Here is a 6848-nt window from a genome sequence, read left to right on the forward strand (position 1 = left end):
AAGTCTTTGCTTTTATTCTTTTTATTTTCGAAAACTTTTCAAAAAAAAAAATACTTCTTCTTTTTCATTTTTCCCAAAATAATTTTCGAAAAAACCAAAAAAAAAATAATAACAAAATCATAAAATCAAAAATATTTTTGTGTTTCTTGTTTGAGTCTAGAGTCAAGTTTTAAGTTTAGTGTCAATTGCATCTTTTTGATTTTCTAAAAAAAAAAATTATTTTTGAAAATTTCATGCATTGCATTCTTCATGATCTTCAAGTTGTTCTTGGCCAGTCTTCTTGTTTGATCTTCATATTTTCTTGTTTTGTGTCTTTTCTTGTTTTTCATATGCATTCTTGAAACATTAATGTCTAAAGAATAAAAATTTTTAAGTTTGGTGTCCTGCATATTTTCTTTTCTTGAAAATTTTTCAAAAATAAGTTCTTAGTGTTCATCTTGACATTCAAAGTGTTCTTGGTGTTCATCTTGACATTCATAGTGTTCTTGCATGCATCACATGTTTTGATCCAAAATTCTCATGCATTGAGTCTTTTTGATGTTTTTCTCTTTCTTTATTAAAATTCAAAAATCAAAAAAATATCTTTCCCTTTTTCACTCATAAATTTTCGAAAATTTGAGTTGACTTTTTCAAAACTCTTTAAAATTTAGTTGTTTCTTATGAGTCAAATCAAATTTTCAATTTAAAAATTCTATCTTTTTCAATTCTTTTTCAAAAATCAAATCTTTTTCAATTTTTCTTTCATATTTTCAAAAATTTCAAATTAATTTTCAAAATCTTTTTCTTATTTTTATTCCATATTTTCGAATTCAATGCTAACAATTAATGTGATTGATTCAAAAATATTAAGTTGTTACTTGCCTAATAAGAAAGGTTCAATCTTTAAATTTTAAAATAAAATCTTTTTGTTTCTTGTTAGTCAAGTAATCAACTTTAATTTTCAAAATCAAATCTTTTTTAAATTTTTTTTTCAAATCTTTTTCAAAATAAATTTCAATCACATCTTTTTCAAAATCAATTTCAAAATCTTTTCTAACTTCTTATCTTTTCAAATTTAATTTTCAAATCTTTTTCAATTAATCCTATCTCTTTGTTTCAATCATATCTTTTTCAAAACTACCTAACTAATTCTCTCTCTAATTTTCAAAAATTCCTTCCCTCTTTTTCGAAAAAAAATTCTTTTTTAATTAATTAATTGTTTTAAAAATCTAATTTAATTTAATTTTAAATATTTTTATTCTAATTTAATTAATTTTTGAAAATTCTTCTCTCTCACCTCCTTCTAATTATTTATTTATCTACTAACACTTCTCTTTTTCTTAAAAATTCGAACCCTCTCCCTCTCTTTGTGTTCGAATTTTTCCTCTTCTCCTTCTTACATTCTTCTCTTCTTATACTTGCATAAGGAATCTCTATACTGTGACATAGAGGATTTCATATTTTTTTTGTGTTCTCTTCTTTTTCATATGAGTAGGAACAAGGATAAGAACATTCTTGTTGAAGCCGATCCTGAACCTGAAAGGACTCTGAAGAGGAAGCTAAGGGAAGCTAAAGCACAACTCTCTAGAGAAAATCTGACAGAAATTTTCGAAAAAGAAGGAGACATGGCCGAAAATAATAACAATGCAAGGAAGATTCTTGGTGACTTCACTGCACCAAATTCCAATTTACATGGAAGAAGCATCTCAATCCCTGCCATTGGAGCAAACAACTTTGAGCTGAAACCTCAATTAGTTTCTCTGATGCAACAGAAATGCAAGTTTTATGGACTTCCATCAGAAGATTCTTTTCAGTTCTTAACTGAATTCTTGCAGATCTGTGATACTGTTAAGACCAATGGGGTTGATCCCGAGGTCTACAGGCTTATGCTTTTCCCGTTTGCTGTAAGAGACAGAGCTAGAGTATGGTTGGACTCTCAACCTAAAGACAACCTGAACTCTTGGGATAAGCTGGTCACGGCTTTCTTAGCCAAGTTCTTTCCTCCTCAAAAGCTTATCAAGCTTAGAGTGGATATTCAAACCTTCAGACAGAAAGAAGGAGAATCCCTCTATGAAGCTTGGGAGAGATACAAGGAACTGACCAAAAAGTGTCCTTCTGACATGCTTTCAGAATGGACCATCCTGGATATATTCTATGATGGTCTGTCTGAGTTATCAAAGATGTCATTGGACCATTCTGCAGGTGGATCCATCCACCTAAAGAAAATGCCTGCAGAAGCTCAAGAACTCATTGACATGGTTGCAAATAACCAGTTTATGTACACTTCTGAAAGGAATCCTGTGAGTAATGGGACGCCTATGATGAAGGGAGTTCTTGAAATTGATACTCTGAATGCCATATTGGCTCAGAATAAAATATTAACTCAGCAAGTCAATATGATCTCTCAGAGTCTGAATGGATTGAAGGAATCATCCAACAGTACTAAAGAGGCCTCTTCTGAAGAAGAAGCTTATGATCCTGAGAACCCTGCAATAGCAGAAGTGAATTACATGGGTGAACCCTATCGAAATACCTATACTCCCTCATGGAGAAATCATCCAAATTTCTCATGGAAGGATCAACAAAAGCCTCAACAAGGCTTTAACAATGGTGGAAGAAACAGGTTTAGCAATAGCAAGCCTTTTCCATCATCCACTCAGCAAAAGACAGAGAGTCCTGAGCAGGATCTATCTAGCTTAGAAAATATAGTCTCTGATCTATCTAAGGCCACTTTAAGTTTCATGAATGAAATAAGGTCCTCCATTTGAAATCTGGAGGCACAAGTGGGCCAGCTGAGTAAAAGGGTCACTGAAACCCCTCCTAGTACTCTCCCAAGCAATACAGAAGAGAATCCAAAAAGAGAGTGCAAGGTTATTGAATCAACCAACATTGCCGAACCTACAAGGGAGGGAGAGGATGTGAATCCCAGTGAGGAAGACCTCCTGGGACGTCCAGTGATCAACAAGGAGTTTCTCTCTGAGGAACCAAAGGAATCTGAGACTCATCTAGAGACCATAGAGATTCCATTGAACCTCCGTATGCCATTCATGAGCTCTGATGAGTATTCTTCTTCTGAAGAGAATGAAGATGTTACTGAAGAGCAAGTTGCCAAGTACCTTGGTGCAATCATAAAGCTGAATGCCAAATTATTTGGTAATGAGACTTGGGAAGATGAACCGCCCTTGCTCATCAATGAACTAAGTAATCTGGATCAACTGAGATTGCCTCAGAAGAAACAGGATCCTGGAAAGTTCTTAATACCTTGTACCATAGGCACCATGACCTTTGAGAAGGCTCTATGTGACCTTGGATCAGGGATAAACCTCATGCCACTCTCTGTAATGGAGAAACTGGGAATCTTTGAGGTGCAAGCTGCCAGAATCTCATTAGAGATGGCAAACAACTCCAGAAAATAGGCTTATGGACAAGTAGAGGACGTGCTAGTAAAGGTTGAAGGCCTTTACATCCCTGCTGATTTCATAATCCTGGATACTGGGAAGGATGAGGATGAATCCATCATCCTTGGAAGACCTTTCCTAGCCATAGCAAGAGCTGTTATTGATGTAGACAGAGGAGAGTTAGTCCTTCAACTGAATGAGGACAACCTTGTGTTTAAAACTCAAGGATCTCCTTCTGTAACCATGGAGAGGAAGCATGAAAAGCTTCTCTCACTGTAGAGTCAACCAAAGCCCCCAAAGTCAAACTCTAAGTTTGGTGTTGGGAGGCCACAACCAAACTCTAAGTTTGGTGTTGAACCCCCACATTCAAACTCTAAGTTTGGTGTTGGGAGGTTCCAACCTTGCTCTGAACATCTGTGAGGCTCCATGAGAGCTCACTGTCAAGCTATTGACATTAAAGAAGCGCTTGTTGGGAGGCAACCCAATGTTATCTAATTATATTTATTTATTTTTTTATTGTTATTTTATGTTTTCTTTAGGTTGATGATCATGTGAAGTCACAAAAACTACTAAAAAATCAAGAATAAAATGAAAAATAGAATAAAAAACAGCACACCCTGGAGGAAGAGCAGTCTGGCGTTAAACGCCAGAAACAAGCATATGTCTGGCGTTTAATGCCAGAAACAAGCATCTGCCTGGTGTTAAACGCCAGAAACAAGCTACATTTGGGCGTGTAACGCCAGAAACAAGCAGCAGTCTGGCGTTAAACACCAGGATTGCACAGCAAGGGCGTTTTACACGCCTAATTGGAGCAGGAATGTTAAGTCCTTGACCCCACTTGATCTGTGGACCCCACAGGATTCCCTCAGGATCTGTGGACCCCACAGGATCCCCTCAGGATCTGTGGACCCCACAGGATCCCTACCTTTTCTTCTCTTCTCTTCACACCTTTTCATAACCCTCTTCCCCAAATACCCTTCACCAATCACCTCAATCACTGTTTCCCATCACCCCCTCACCACTCACATCCATCTTCTCTTCCCCATAAACCCCACCTACCTCTAAAATTCAAATTCTTTTCCCTCCCAAACCCAACCCTAATGGCCGAACCCTAAACCCTCCCCACTTCTATATAAACCCCTCATTCCTTCTTCTATTTCACACAACACAACCCTCTCTTCTTCCACTTGGCCGAAACCTACTCTCTCTCCCTCTCCTCTATTTCTCTTCTTCTTCTACTTCTTTCTTTCTTCTTTTGCTCAGGGACGAGCAAACATTTTAAGTTTGGTGTGGTAAAAGCATAGCTTTTTGTTTTTCCATAACCATTTATGGCACCTAAGACCAGAGAAACCTCTAGAAAGAGGAAAGGGAAGGCAATTGCTTCCACCTCTGAGTCATGGGAGATGGAGAGATTCATCTCAAAGGTCCATCAAGACCACTTCTATGAAGTTGTAGCCAAGAAGAAAGTGATCCTTGAGGTTCCTTTCAAGCTCAAGAAGAATGAGTATCCGGAGATCCGACTTGAAATCCAAAAAAGAGGTTGGGAAGTTCTCACCAACCCTATTCAACAAGTCAGGATCCTAATGGTTCAAGAGTTCTATGCAAATGCATGGATCACTAGGAACCATGATCAAAGTGTGAACCCGAATCCAAAGCATTGGCTTACCATGGTTCGGGGGAAATACTTAGATTTCAGTTCGGAAAATGTAAGGCTGGCGTTCAACTTGCCAATGATGGAAGAGAACGCACACCCCTACACAAGAAGGGTTAACTTTGATCATAGGTTGGACCAAGTCCTCATAGACATATGTGAGGAAGGAGCTCAATGGAAAATTGACTCAAGAGGCAAGCCAGTTCAATTAAGAAGGCATGAACTCAAACCAGTGGCTAGGGGATGGCTAGAGTTCATTCAACGCTCAATTATTCCTACTAGCAACCGATCTGAAGTTACTATAGACCGGGCCATCATGATCCATAGTATCATGATTGGAGAAGAGGTGGAAGTTCATGAGATTATACCTCAAGAACTCTACAAGGTGGCTGACAAGTCCTCCACTTGGGCAAGGTTAGCCTTTTCTCACCTTATATGCCACCTCTGCAATTCGGCTGGAATTGACATAGAGGGAGACATCCTCATTGAAGAGGACAAGCCCATCACTAAGAAAAGGATGGAGCAAATAAGAGATTATGGACCTCAACATGAGCATGCGGAAATTCCTCACCATGAAATCCCTGAGATGCCTCAGGGGATGCACTTTCCTCCACAGAATTATTGGAAACAAATCAACACTTCCCTACGAGAATTAAGTTCCAACATGGGACAACTAAGGGTGGAGCACCAAGAGCACTCCATCATCCTCCATGAAATTAGAGAAGATCAAAGAGCTATGAGGGAGGAGCAAGAAAGACAAGGAAGAGACATAGAGGAGCTCAAGAGCACCATTGGTTCTTCAAGAAGAGGAAGACGCCACCCTCACTAAGGTGGACTCATTCCTTAATCTCCTTGTCTATTTATTTTCTGTTTTTTTATTTTTGAGCTTTATGTTTATTTATATTTGTGTCTTATTACATGATCATTAGTGTCTAAGTGTCTATGCCTTAAAGTTATGAATATGAATCCATCACCTCTCTTGAATGAAAAATGTTTTAATTATAAAAGAACAAGAAGTACATGGTTTCGAATTCATCCTTGAAACTAGTTTAATTATTTTGATGTGGTGGCAACACTTTTTGTTTTCTGAATGAATGCTTGAACAGTGCATATGTCTGTTGAAGTTGTTGTTTATGAATGTTAAATATGTTGTCTCTTGAAAGAATGATGAAAAGGAGAAATGTTATTTGATAAATCCAAAAAATCATAAAAATGATTCTTGAAGCAAGAAAAAGCAGTGAATACAAAAGCTTGCAGAAAAAAAAATGTGAAAAAAAAGAGAGAAAAAGAAAAAGAAAAAGCAAGCAGAAAAAGCCAGAAGCTCTTTAAACCAAAAGGCAAGAGCAAAAAGCCAATAGCCCTTAAAACCAAAAGGCAAAGGTAAATAAAAAGGATCCAAGGCTTTGAGCATCAGTGGATAGGAGGGCCTAAAGGAATAAAATCCTGGCCTAAGCGGCTAAACCAAGCTGTCCCTAACCATGTGCTTGTGGCGTGAAGGTGTCAAGTGAAAACTTGAGACTGAGCGGTTAAAGTCAAGGTCCAAAGCAAAAAGAAGAGTGTGCTTAAGAACCCTGGACACCTCTAATTGGGGACTTTAGCAAAGCTGAGTCACAATTTGAAAAGGTTCACCCAATTATGTGTTTGTGGCATTTATGTATCCGGTGGTAATACTGGAAAACAAAGTGCTTAGGGCAACAGCCAAGACTCATAAAGTAGCTGTGTTCAAGAATCAACATACTGAACTAGGAGAATCAATAACACTATCTGAACTCTGAGTTCCTATAGATGCCAATCATTCTGAACTTCAATGGATAAAGTGA

At 37.5% G+C, this 6848-nt stretch overlaps 1 non-coding gene across 1 annotated transcript; it reads right to left on the bottom strand.

Annotated features, from left to right (window-relative positions):
* Positions 1-1997: 1997 nt before the first annotated feature.
* Positions 1998-2105, bottom strand: LOC112767701 (small nucleolar RNA R71). Its single transcript, XR_003185142.1, has one exon. It is a non-coding gene; the product is annotated as a small nucleolar RNA R71 (small nucleolar RNA).
* Between the last annotated feature and the right edge of the window lie 4743 nt (positions 2106-6848).

This window comes from Arachis hypogaea, chromosome 17 (genome assembly GCF_003086295.3).
Source record: "Arachis hypogaea cultivar Tifrunner chromosome 17, arahy.Tifrunner.gnm2.J5K5, whole genome shotgun sequence".
In the NCBI taxonomy this organism is placed as follows: domain Eukaryota; kingdom Viridiplantae; phylum Streptophyta; class Magnoliopsida; order Fabales; family Fabaceae; genus Arachis; species Arachis hypogaea.